This window comes from Tachypleus tridentatus, unplaced genomic scaffold, assembly GCF_004210375.1.
Source record: "Tachypleus tridentatus isolate NWPU-2018 unplaced genomic scaffold, ASM421037v1 Hic_cluster_2, whole genome shotgun sequence".
NCBI lineage: Eukaryota > Metazoa > Arthropoda > Merostomata > Xiphosura > Limulidae > Tachypleus > Tachypleus tridentatus.
The window spans coordinates 56,094,475-56,107,892 of NW_027467782.1; positions in this window are offsets into that span (position 1 = coordinate 56,094,475).

Consider the following 13,418-nt stretch of genomic DNA (forward strand, 5'->3'; position numbering starts at 1 on the left):
GCCAACTCTTGGGTTACTCTTTTATCAATTAATAGTGGGATTGAACGTAACATTATAACGCTCCACAGCTAAAAGGGCGAACATGACTGGTGTGACGGGATTAGAACCCGTGACCCTCAGATTATGAGTCAAGTGCATTAACCACCTGGCAATACCAGGCCGTACTTCGTTCAATGAAACATACGTCAACTGATTCGTTAAAGTATTGGATGGTTACGGTAATGTCTATGTTCAGTTATTTGACGTTTATAGAGATGTTTAAGTTTCACGTTTGGTCAGTAGCACTATATTATCAGTGATGGTCTCCACACTGTATTATCGGTGATGGTCCCCACACTATATTATCTGTGATGGTCCCCACACTGTATTATCAGTGATGGTCCCCACACTATATTATCAGTGATGGTCCCCACACTGTATTATCAGTGATGGTCCCCACAATATATTATCGGTGGTGGTCCCCACACTATATTATCAGTGATGGTCCCCACACTGTATTATCAGTGATGGTCCCCACAATATATTATCGGTGGTGGTCCCCACACTATATTATCAGTGATGGTCCCCACACTGTATTATCAGTGATGGTCCCCACAATATATTATCGGTGGTGTTGTCCACACTGTATTATCGGTGGTGTTGCTCACACGTTCTAATAGACCAATTTAATTAAATATTTATATTTGCCGTGTAACACCCTGTGTTATTCATTCTTAAGTGTTATTTGACAAAATAGGTGTTATTAAACATTCCACCTAAGTGTTATTTGACAGAGCAGGTGCTAGAAGACATTCATTCTTAAGTGCTATTTGACAGAACAGGTGTTATTAGACATTCCACCTACGTGTTATTTGACAGAACAGGTGTTATTAGACATTCATTCTTAAGTGTTATTTGACAAAACAGGTGTTATTAGACATTCCACCTGAAGTGTTATTTGACAGAGCAGGTGCTAGAAGACATTCATTCTTAAGTGTTAGTTGACAGAACAGGTGTTAGAAGACATTTCACATGAAGTGTTAGTTGACAGAACAGGTGTTAGAAGACATTCCACCTGAACTGTTAGTTGACAGAACAGGTGTTAGAAGACATTCCACCTGAACTGTTAGTTGACAGAACAGGTGTTAGAAGACAATCTATCTGAAGTGTTAGTTGACAGAACAGGTGTTAGAAGACAATCTATCTGAAGTGTTAGTTGACAGAACAGGTGTTAGAAGACAATCCATCTGAAGTGTTAGTTGACAGAACAGGTGTTAGAAGACATTCCACCTGAACTGTTAGTTGACAGAACAGGTGTTAGAAGACATTCCACCTGAACTGTTAGTTGACAGAACAGGTGTTAGAAGACAATCTATCTGAACTGTTAGTTGACAGAACAGGTGTTAGAAGACAATCCATCTGAAGTGTTAGTTGACAAAACAGGTGTTAGAAGACAATCTATCTGAAGTGTTAGTTGACAGAACAGGTGTTAGAAGACAATCCATCTGAACTGTTAGTTGACAGAACAGGTGTTAGAAGACAATCCATCTGAAGTGTTAGTTGACAGAACAGGTGTTAGAAGACAATCCATCTGAAGTGCTAGTTGACAGAACAGGTGTTAGAAGACAATCCATCTGAAGTGTTAGTTGACAGAACAGGTGTTAGAAGACAATCCATCTGAAGTGTTAGTTGACAGAACAGGTGTTAGAAGACAATCTATCTGAACTGTTAGTTAACAGAACAGGTGTTAGAAGACATTCCACCTGAACTGTTAGTTGACAGAACAGGTGTTAGAAGACATTCCACCTGAACTGTTAGTTGACAGAACAGGTGTTAGAAGACAATCTATCTGAACTGTTAGTTGACAGAACAGGTGTTAGAAGACAATCCATCTGAAGTGTTAGTTGACAGAACAGGTGTTAGAAGACATTCCATCTGAAGTGTTAGTTGACAGAACAGGTGTTAGAAGACAATACATCTGAACTGTTAGTTGACAGAACAGGTGTTAGAAGACATTCCATCTGAACTGTTAGTTGACAGAACAGGTGTTAGAAGACAATCCACCTGAACTGTTAGTTGACAGAACAGGTGTTAGAAGACAATCTATCTGAACTGTTAGTTGACAGAACAGGTGTTAGAAGACAATCCATCTGAACTGTTAGTTGACAGAACGGAATAAATAAACCCTTTATTCTTTGTAAATTTCAACATCTACAACGATTGTGTACAAAGTCTCACCACACAGGAGCTAAGTGGTAATTCTGTGGACATATAGCTATAAGATTCGGATTTTGATACCCGCGGTGGTCACAGGTCAGATAGTTCATTCTGTATTTTTGCGCTTAACAACAAGACAAACATGAAATTGGATCTGTTGTTATTTATTTATTATTAACTGAGCTGTGCTTAAAATCTGAGGGACTACAAATTTCAAGAATTATTGGTGTGTCCAAATGGAAGTCATTGTTTGGTAGTCCAATTTTGTTTGCTGTATAGAGGTTCCGTTTCTGCTCCTGAGTGTTCATTTCACGCCCAAACGGAGTCAGTTTGGCGCTAGTTGTGTTTTCCTCGTGTTAGAGTTGCTAAAAGGCGGGGGGTACTATCTGACTATCCGGAAAATTGTAAAAAAGGTTCTCTTTATGTGTATTTTTTATTTGTTACTTTAAAGTGTCCAAAGCGAATAAATCTGTGTATACGAACATTTAAGCAACTCCGTCACACGAGTTTGGTGCTTTAAAACAGCTTATGAAAAGTAGCTTTTACGTCTTTCTGCTACACACACACAGCAGAGAGACAGAGAAAAGAATTCCGTTTGTCTTTTTTTCGTGTACTTATATCCTGATAAAACACAACGGCCTGTTTTCACGTACAATGTTTGAACAACACTGTTTCAGTATATGTTTAACAGACCATTAAATACTGATTATTAGGTTACAAAAGGCACCGTCCCATTCAAATCACCAGTTCATATACTCGTAGAACGTGTTACATCCTGAATTTTATAGAACAGCCAGTGGCAAACATTTAGTAGACGGTATAACTCTCAAGACCTGTAGAGCTCGAAGGATAATGTTGAGACATGGTCACTACATCGTGTATATCTGATGACCATGATGAGTGTGTGTGTGTATATTGAAATATGCTATTCTCTGGAAATAGTAGAGACTAGAGACAAATATGTTATCCATAGTAACCATATTGAGAGAAACTATTGTCTACTATTAGTAGAATTTAGATAAAAGTGTATAGACCCTGGCAACCATGTTCTAGGTACATTGTGAAATGCTATTATTCGGAATTGATAGAACCTAGAGAAAAGAGTGTAACCTGTGGTAACCATGTGTGTATACTGAAATATGCTATTCTCCAGAACTGAGAGAACCGAGAGAAATGGGTGTAGCCCATGGAAACCGTGATGTGTATAGATTGAGAAATGTTATTACTGGAAACTGGAAAAATCCAGAAGACGAGATAAAAACGGAAATGGTTAAAAATAAATCACTTTTTTAACCATACATGAAACACTTGACTCGTTTTCCTTTGTTTGTTAATACTAATAACCATACTTGAAACACTTGACTCGTTTTCCTTTGTTTGTTAATACTAATAACCATACTTGAAACACTTGACTCGTTTTCCTTTGTTTGTTAATACTAATAACCATACTTGAAACACTTGATTCGTTTTGCTTTGTTTGTTAATACTAATAACCATACTTGAAACACTTGACTCGTTTTGCTTTGTTTGTTAATACTAATAACCATACTTGAAACACTTGACTCGTTTTGATTTGTTTGTTAATACTAATAACCATACTTGAAACACTTGACTCGTTTTCCTTTGTTTGTTAATACTAATAACCATACTTGAAACACTTGACTCGTTTTGCTTTGTTTGTGTTAATACTAATAACCATACTTAAAACACTTGACTCGTTTTCCTTTGTTTGTTAATACTAATAACCATACTTGAAACACTTGACTAGTTTTCCTTTGTTTGTTAATACTAATAACCATACTTGAAACACTTGACTCGTTTTCCTTTGTTTGTTAATACTAATAACCATACTTGAAACACTTGACTCGTTTTCCTTTGTTTGTTAATACTAATAACCATACTTGAAACACTTGACTCGTTTTCCTTTGTTTGTTAATACTAATAACCATACTTGAAACACTTGACTCGTTTTCCTTTGTTTGTTAATACTAATAACCATACTTGAAACACTTGACTCGTTTTCCTTTGTTTGTTAATACTAATAACCATACTTGAAACACTTGACTCGTTTTCCTTTGTTTGTTAATACTAATAACCATACTTGAAACACTTGACTCGTTTTCCTTTGTTTGTTAATACTAATAACCATACTTGAAACACTTGACTCGTTTTCCTTTGTTTGTTAATACTAATAACCATACTTGAAACACTTGACTCGTTTTCCTTTGTTTGTTAATACTAATAACCATACTTGAAACACTTGACTCGTTTTGCTTTGTTTGTGTTAATACTAATAACCATACTTAAAACACTTGACTCGTTTTCCTTTGTTTGTTAATACTAATAACCATACTTGAAACACTTGACTCGTTTTCCTTTGTTTGTTAATACTAATAACCATACTTGAAACACTTGACTCGTTTTCCTTTGTTTGTTAATACTAATAACCATACTTGAAACACTTGACTCGTTTTCCTTTGTTTGTTAATACTAATAACCATACTTGAAACACTTGACTCGTTTTCCTTTGTTTGTTAATACTAATAACCATACTTGAAACACTTGACTCGTTTTCCTTTGTTTGTTAATACTAATAACCATACTTGAAACACTTGACTCGTTTTCCTTTGTTTGTTAATACTAATAACCATACTTGAAACACTTGACTCGTTTTCCTTTGTTTGTTAATACTAATAACCATACTTGAAACACTTGACTCGTTTTCCTTTGTTTGTTAATACTAATAACCATACTTGAAACACTTGACTCGTTTTCCTTTGTTTGTTAATACTAATAACCATACTTGAAACACTTGACTCGTTTTCCTTTGTTTGTTAATACTAATAACCATACTTGAAACACTTGACTCGTTTTCCTTTGTTTGTTAATACTAATAACCATACTTGAAACACTTGACTCGTTTTCCTTTGTTTGTTAATACTAATAACCATACTTGAAACACTTGACTCGTTTTCCTTTGTTTGTTAATACTAATAACCATACTTGAAACACTTGACTCGTTTTGCTTTGTTTGTGTTAATACTAATAACCATACTTGAAACACTTGACTCGTTTTCCTTTGTTTGTTAATACTAATAACCATACTTGAAACACTTGACTCGTTTTGCTTTGTTTGTTAATACTAATAACCATACTTGAAACACTTGACTCGTTTTGCTTTGTTTGTTAATACTAATAACCATACTTGAAACACTTGATTCGTTTTGCTTTGTTTGTTAATACTAATAACCATACTTGAAACACTTGACTCGTTTTGCTTTGTTGTTTTTTTAATTTCGCGCAAAGCTACACAAGGGCTATCTGTGTTAGCCGTCCCTGATTTAGCAGTGTAAGACTACAGGGAAGGCAGTTAATCATCACCACCCACCGCCAACTCTTGGGCTACTCTTTTACTAACGAATAGTGGGATTGACTGGCACATTGTAACACCTCCACGGCTAAAAGGGCGAGCATGTTTGGCGCGACGGGGATGCGAACCTGCGACCCTCGGATTACGAGTACGTACGCCTTAACCCACCTGGCCATGCCGGGGCCAATGACTCGTTTTGCCCAAAGAAAAACATTTTCAGTTGTGACAGTTTATTCTGTTGTCAAAGTTAAAACTTGATTGCTTGAAACAACTTAATTTTTAATATTATATACATGCAGTTATGTTTCACAGTAATAAAGATAGAAATGAGTTAGAAGTTTACGAGCTTTTATGGCAACTTTATCTCTGTTGTTTGTTTTGATCTGTGTTAAGTACAGGTCTGTCTTCTGCGAAGATTAGCAAGCTATTAATTGAAGTGTAGTTGTAATCGCGACCAGGTAAAACCACCGCAGAAAGGTAGTCCACCAGTTCTGTTAATTGATTAATCTATTGTTGTAATGTCATGATCGTGATCTCATGGGAAATTCAGTTAGTAGTAAATATACTAACAATACTCTAGAATAAAAGCTGTTATAATAGGAAAATAATAATATGTGTTTTTCTAATATTAAAGCCATACCAGGCTATCTGCTGAGGGGAATCGAGCCCCTGATTTTTAGCATTGCAAATCCGTAAACTTACCGCTGTGCTAGCGCGAGCCGTAATAATAATAATGATAAAAATCTACCCAATAGGAGAATTCGATGCATTCTAACCGAAATTGAAGGCGGGATCTTATAATGGCGTTTTTACTCAGATGTAAATTTTTGTTTTTCAAATTCATTGTCTTTATTTATTCTTTTACACAAACTAAGAGGATTTAAAAATACTGATATAATAGAAATCACTTCATCATAAAACCAAGGTTTTATTTCACAAGTGGAATAAAAGTCACTTTAACATAAAGTGGAATTTTGAAACAATTAACAATATTCTAATTTAAGAAGTAAACATTGGAATCTATCATAATTACTGGTTTTAACAACACACATAAGCAGCTCGTCTCTGTCTAGTAGGTTAAGATTCTTCTCAATTCCATCATACAAAAAATTATTCATCGATTATATCACAAGATAAAGGTTTTTTACGTTCATTTACTTTATAAATAAATAATTACTAATAATAGTAATTAATGATTTTAATCATTCAAGACGCTCTCAAGAATTTTCAAGAGCTGTAATAGACCTGACTAGACTTAAGTTTTTGAAGAGATAACTTTCGGTTATTGACACTGAATCCCGATTTCGATACCCGTGATTGACATAGCACAATATAGCCCGTTGTGTTTGACTAAATATAAGCAAGTTATCTTTCAATATACATATGTTTGTTTAACAAAGCTACAATAAACAATACGAACATATATGAACAGAATGAAAAGCGAAATTTTTTTCACATCGAATACTCAGATGTCATATAAATATATTAAGTTTTATACCGAAGAATAAATAAATAAATAAGTGGAAACCATGGCGGATTACATTATAACACGGCCCGACACAGCCCGGCACGGCCACGTGGTTAAGGCACTAGACTCGTAATCTGAGGGGCGCAGGTTTGAATCCCCGTCACATCAAACATGGTCGCTCTTTCAATCGTGAGGGCGTTATAATGTGACGGTCAATCCCACTATTCGTTGGTAAAGAGAAGCCCAAGAGATGGCGGTGGGTGGTGATGATTAACTGCTTCCCTGTAGTCTTAAACTGCTAAATTAGTGTCGGTTAGCGCAGATAGCCCTCGTGTAGCTTTGCGCGAAATTCATAAACAAGCAAACAATACATAATAACACACCCTGGCGGCGAATATTCGTTTTATTTTTTTTCCTTCTCTGAAAAACAAAACAAAATTACAGATATATGAATGTGTATAATTCGTCTACTGTCGTTTTGATGAAACAGTAGGTTTGTAGTACAGATTAACTTATGATGTTTGAAACATGAAAAACATCGACCACAATTTGTTGATTTTGCTTTAGCTTACAAAAACAAACAAACCCAAGATGATTGTTTTATGGAACTTTATATATGGAACATATTCAGTCATCAAATGTTTTTCATGTGAATTTTTCTGTGAATTACTTGCCCACCCCTTCTCGGTAGTTTACGGACTTAATAAACTGGGGTTCGATTGCTCGCGGGTAACGGAGCAGATGGCTCAATGCGTCTTTATGTAAGAACAACAAACTGCTGTAAAATATTTTGTAAAACAATAATCTATAGGGGCATTTAAAGTCATGTTTGAAGTAAAAGGTGAAAGTAAACAGATCAGAGCGACATCGCACAGTTTATTGGTATAAACGTTGTTTTATATGAGAGGTAAAATGTATCAAACATAACATTACGTATAGCGAAACGTGAATAATGAGTTATAGAAGGGCTCAATTTAACGGTTGTTATTATTGCAGCGAAACGTTAGTTATAAACAAACATAGAAAGATTTCGTTTACTTTCATTACAGCGAAACGTGAATTGAGAGTTATTTTAAGTCTGAAACGAAAGGTTGTCGTTACTACAATGAAACGTTAGCAATACATATAGACGTATTGCATTTACTTCTTATGGAGTGGCACGTGAATTGCGCTACCTATTATCAAAACGAAATGGTGTGTTACGTATAGAATCAAATCTCATTTTCTGTCAACGCAACCTGAACGCAACATTTATACGTACAAATATTTACTATATTTTCAACTTTGGGCCCAGCATGGCAAAATGGGCTAAGACGTGCGATCGTAATTTGAGAGTCGCGGATTCGAATCCTCGTTACACCAAACACGCTCGCCCTTTCAGTCGTGGAGACGTTATAAAGTGACGGTCAATCCCACTGTTCGTTGATAAAAAGAGAAGCCTAAGAGTTGGCGGTGGTTGGTGATGACTAGCTGGCTTCCCTCTAGTCTTACACTGCTAAATTAGGGACGGGTAGCGAAGATAGCCCTCGTGTAGCTTTGCGCGAAACTAAAAAAAAACAAACAAACCTTTCAACCCAGCTTAGTGTATGCCTACCTGTTTTAAATGACTTTTTAGTACTCACTTGTTGACACCAGAGTCTATATATCTAAACTAATAACGCTTTACTACTCGAAAAACAAACCCTAAACAAGGCTTAGCAATAGTTTACATATTCGTTTTGTATCACCCGCGTTACGTCATTCTAGTTAAACGAACGAAGCACGAATACTTAATCAAGTTAATTACATGAAACAAAAAGTTTTATATTATAACTGTCAGCGTCGAAACTGAAACATTTTTTTACTTTCAAGTGAAAGAGATCACATTTGATAAATTCGTTTTACCACAAGAGCCCGGCATGGCTAAGCGTGTTAAGGCGTGCGACTCGTAATCTGAGGGTCGCGGGTTCTCATCCCGGTCGCGCCAAACATGCTCGCCCTTTTAGCCGTGAAGACCGTTATAATGTGACGGTCAATCCCACTATTCATTGGTAAAGAGTCGCCCAAGAGTTGGCGGTGGGTGGTGATGACTAGCTGCCATCCCTCTAGTCTTACACTGCTAAATTACGGACGACTAGCATAGATAGCCCTCGAGTAGCTTTGTGCAACATTCCAAAACAAACAAACAAACGTTTTACTACAAAATGAAAGCTGTATTTAAATAAAAATGTATTAATTGGATAACGAAACTGTTTTCGGCAGGATTGTTTAAACCTAAACTCAAATATTTATGTTATCGTGTTATCAACGCCAGTTTGCCACCTAGTGGTATGCCTGCGGACTTATAGTAGTGCTAGAAACCGAGTTTCGATACACGAGATGGGCAGAGCACAGATAACCCTTTATGTAGCTTTGTGCTAAATAAAACAAACAAACAAATGAATTTGTTTCGTTCTTCGTACTAATTAAACTTCGTAGTTAATTAACTAATTGTCGCTACTTATGATAAATCATATGTTAGCTGTGAGGTGGGGTGTTTAATATGAAACAATATACACACACGTATATATAACAGATTCTTATGCATCACCAGAATAGAAAGTCATGATCAACCTTGTTTGTTTGATTGTGAATTTCGCACAAAGCTACTCGAGGGCTATCTGTGCTAGCCGTCCCTAATTTAGTAGTGCAAGACTAGAGGAAAGGCAGCTAGTCATCACCACCCACCGCCAACTGTTGGGCTACTCTTTTGCAAACGAATAGTGGGATTGATCGTCACTTTATAACGCCCCACGGCTGAAAGGGCGAGCATGTTTGGTACGACGGGGATGCGAACCCGCGACCCTCAGATTACGAGTCGCACGCCTTAACACGTTTGCCGTGCCGGGCCCATGTTCAACCTTGAGCTACAGATATGTTTCAAAGCTTTTCTATATCATTTAACTATCACCTGTTATTATATTGTTTCAATATATCAATAATCTAATTATTTTAATTTTACTGTTAATTTCTGTAGCCATGGTTTTCAATGTTTTATTATAATCTACCTAAAGATTTTTTTTCAAATGATGACACAACTACGTCTGCTGTAGTACCTACGACGTCCACAAGATGTTCCTTTGTTTTAGTTACGATGACAAATATGAGCTCATATAGTCCTAGGACTGAAGAGGTCAATAAATTATGTGTTATACAACCGCGATACACATGATGATCGATAACAAATTATCTTTGTGTAGACAATGTTAAACATCTGCGACACGCGAAACACATGGTGTTACACAATAAATTATGTGTGTTGTACGTTTGTGAAACGCGGATAAGCACGTGGTAATAGCAGGTAAAAATTTTTGCTAAAAGTGAAGGACAATCAGAAATATGTGTGAGTATTGTTGAGTTGTTTTTAATCCTTTGTTTTCACTTAAATTTCGTCTATTTATTTATTTATCTTGGCTGTCTCTTCTGTCTGAACGAAACTAATTCATTCGAGTTAATTTGTGAAATATAAATTAATACACACAACTTTCTCGTCTATCGTTCTGTGAAGACGAACAGTGTTGTTATTTCTGGTTTGTGATGAAAATAAAACTGTATTACTTAATATTAAACACAAGTACTCCCCTGCCCCTAGTTTTGACGTCAGAGACCATCAAGGTTAACAGTAGGCGAGCCGTACATGGTTAAAGATATTAAGTTAAATTAATACTAGAATAACAAAGTCCTAGAAACGTTGGAAGATACAGCAGTTAGTTAAGAGTAGAGCTATGTATACTAAAATCGTAATGAATATTAAGTTTTTTATTAATTTAATTACGAGTTTTCTTTCTTTGAATTGTATAACTATTTTTTTTTTGCTAGTTTGATATCAGGCCCGGCACGGTTAAGCGTGTTAAGGCGTGCGACTCGTAATCCGAGCGTCGCGGGTTCGCATCCCCGTCGCGCCAAACATGCTCGCCCCTTTTAGTCGTGGGGGCGTTATAATGTGACGGTCAATCCCACTATTCGTTGGTAAAAGAGTAGCCCAAAAGTTGGCGGTGGGTGGTGATGACTAGCTGTCTTCCCTCTAGTCTTACACTGTTAAATTAGGGACGGCTAGCGCAGATAGCCCTCGAGTAGCTTTGCGCAAAATTAAAAAACAAACACATAATTTGATATAGCTGTTACTACAAACAACAACTACGTGTTATGTACAGTTTTAGTTATAAACACACAGAGATATGCAGTAAATAAACAGAAAAAAATAAACATGAAAAGCGCGTGAGCTACTTATACTTTGTAAAGACATTGCTGAATCATCCAGGTGAACGAAGTTGTTTAATAGGAGGTAATTTTAATATGCTTTAAAGTTTATTTAATAGTTCATGAATAAAAAAATGTAACGAGGTGTTTCTTTAGGGCAGTAAATAAAATTATGATGGAGAATTCTTTATGGGTAACATTCGTTACTAATTCAATAAGCAACATGCATACATATAAATATTTCAACTATCTGGAGCTTCGAAATCTTAGAGAATTCGTTTGTTTGAGAATTTGTTTGTGGTTGTTAAGTGCAATGGTGCACAATGGAATATCTTTGGTCTGCTTGCTGCGAGTATTGAAACCCAGTTTTTACCGTTATAAACCCTGATGTTTGCCCCTGAGGCAACAGAGGTAATAGGAATAACTTCTGGTATCTGTTGGTTTTTAGTCAAACACAAAGTTACATAACGAGTTATCTGTACTATTCTCACCATAGGTATCGAAACCAGGTTTTAACCTTATAGCTTTTCAAACATACCACCGAGACTCTTGTGGGCTGAGAGTTCTCAAACTCAGAATTAATGATTTCATTGTGCGATGTAGCACTGTTAAATATATCACATTTTATTATTAACGTCGTTTCAAAACTCAGGTCTCTCCAGGGGTTTTACAACGAGTCACGTAATACGCTATTATAACCAATGTGAAATATCCTTTAAAATACATAGACTCGTTCTGACTGCAGATTTGACAATCGCCTCTAGAAACAAGCTAATACCACTTTTAATGATTGTTCAGAGAATATGCCTCACCTTGTTCTACGGTTTTTATAGCTAGCTGTTTTATTATATACTTAGAAGTTATTTACATAACAATAAACTACTTGAAATAGTCATTAACTACCAGCTAATGACTTTAAATGTTTTGGAAACTAATAATGATAATAACAAGCATATCTTGAAGAATGTTGGATTTAAAAACTAAATTAATGTTTCTATTGTTTATGTTTCTAATGTTTATGTTTCTAATGTTTATGTTTTTAATATTTATGTTTCTAATGTTTATGTTTCTAATATTTATGTTTCAAATATTTATGTTTCTAAAGTTTATGTTTCAAATATTTATGTTTCTAATGTTTATGTTTCTAATGTTTGTTTCTAATGTTTATGCTTCTAATATTTATGTTTCTAATTTTTATGTTTCTAATGTTTATGTTTCTAATATTTATGTTTCTAATTTTTATGTTTCTAATGTTTGTTTCTAATGTTTATGCTTCTAATATTTATGTTTCTAATGTTTATGTTTCTAATATTTATGTTTCCAATGTTTATGTTTCTAATGTTTATGTTTCTAATATTTATGTTTCTAATGTTTATGTTTCTAATGTTTATGCTTCTAATATTTATGTTTCTAATGTTTATGTTTCTAATGTTTATGTTTCTAATATTTATGTTTCTAATGTTTATGTTTCTAATATTTATGTTTCTAATGTTTATGTTTCTAATGTTTATGTTTCTAATATTTATGTTTCTAATGTTTATGTTTCTAATATTTATGTTTCTAATGTTTATGTTTCTAATGTTTATGTTTCTAATATTTATGTTTCTAATGTTTATGTTTCTAATGTTTATGTTTCTAATGTTTATGTTTCTAATGTTTATGTTTCTAATGTTTATGTTTCTAATGTTTATGTTTCTAATATTTATGTTTCTAATGTTTATGTTTCAAATGTTTATGTATCTAATGTTTATGTTTCTAATATTTATGTTTCTAATGTTTATGTTTCTAATATTTATGTTTCTAATGTTTATGTTTCTAATGTTTATGTTTCTAATGTTTATGTTTCTAATACTTATGTTTCTAATGTTTATGTTTCTAATGTTTATGTTTCAAATGTTTATGTTTCTAATGTTTATGTTTCTAATGTTTATGTTTCTAATATTTATGTTTCTAATGTTTATGTTTCAAATGTTTATGTTTCTAATGTTTATGTTTCAAATGTTTATGTTTCTAATGTTTATGTTTCTAATTTTTATGTTTCTAATATTTATGTTTCTAATGTTTATGTTTCTAATATTTATGTTTCTAATGTTTATGTTTCTAATATTTATGCCCCACACATTTTAAGTCATTATTCCCCTAGATCGTCAAAATCTTTAAAAACAA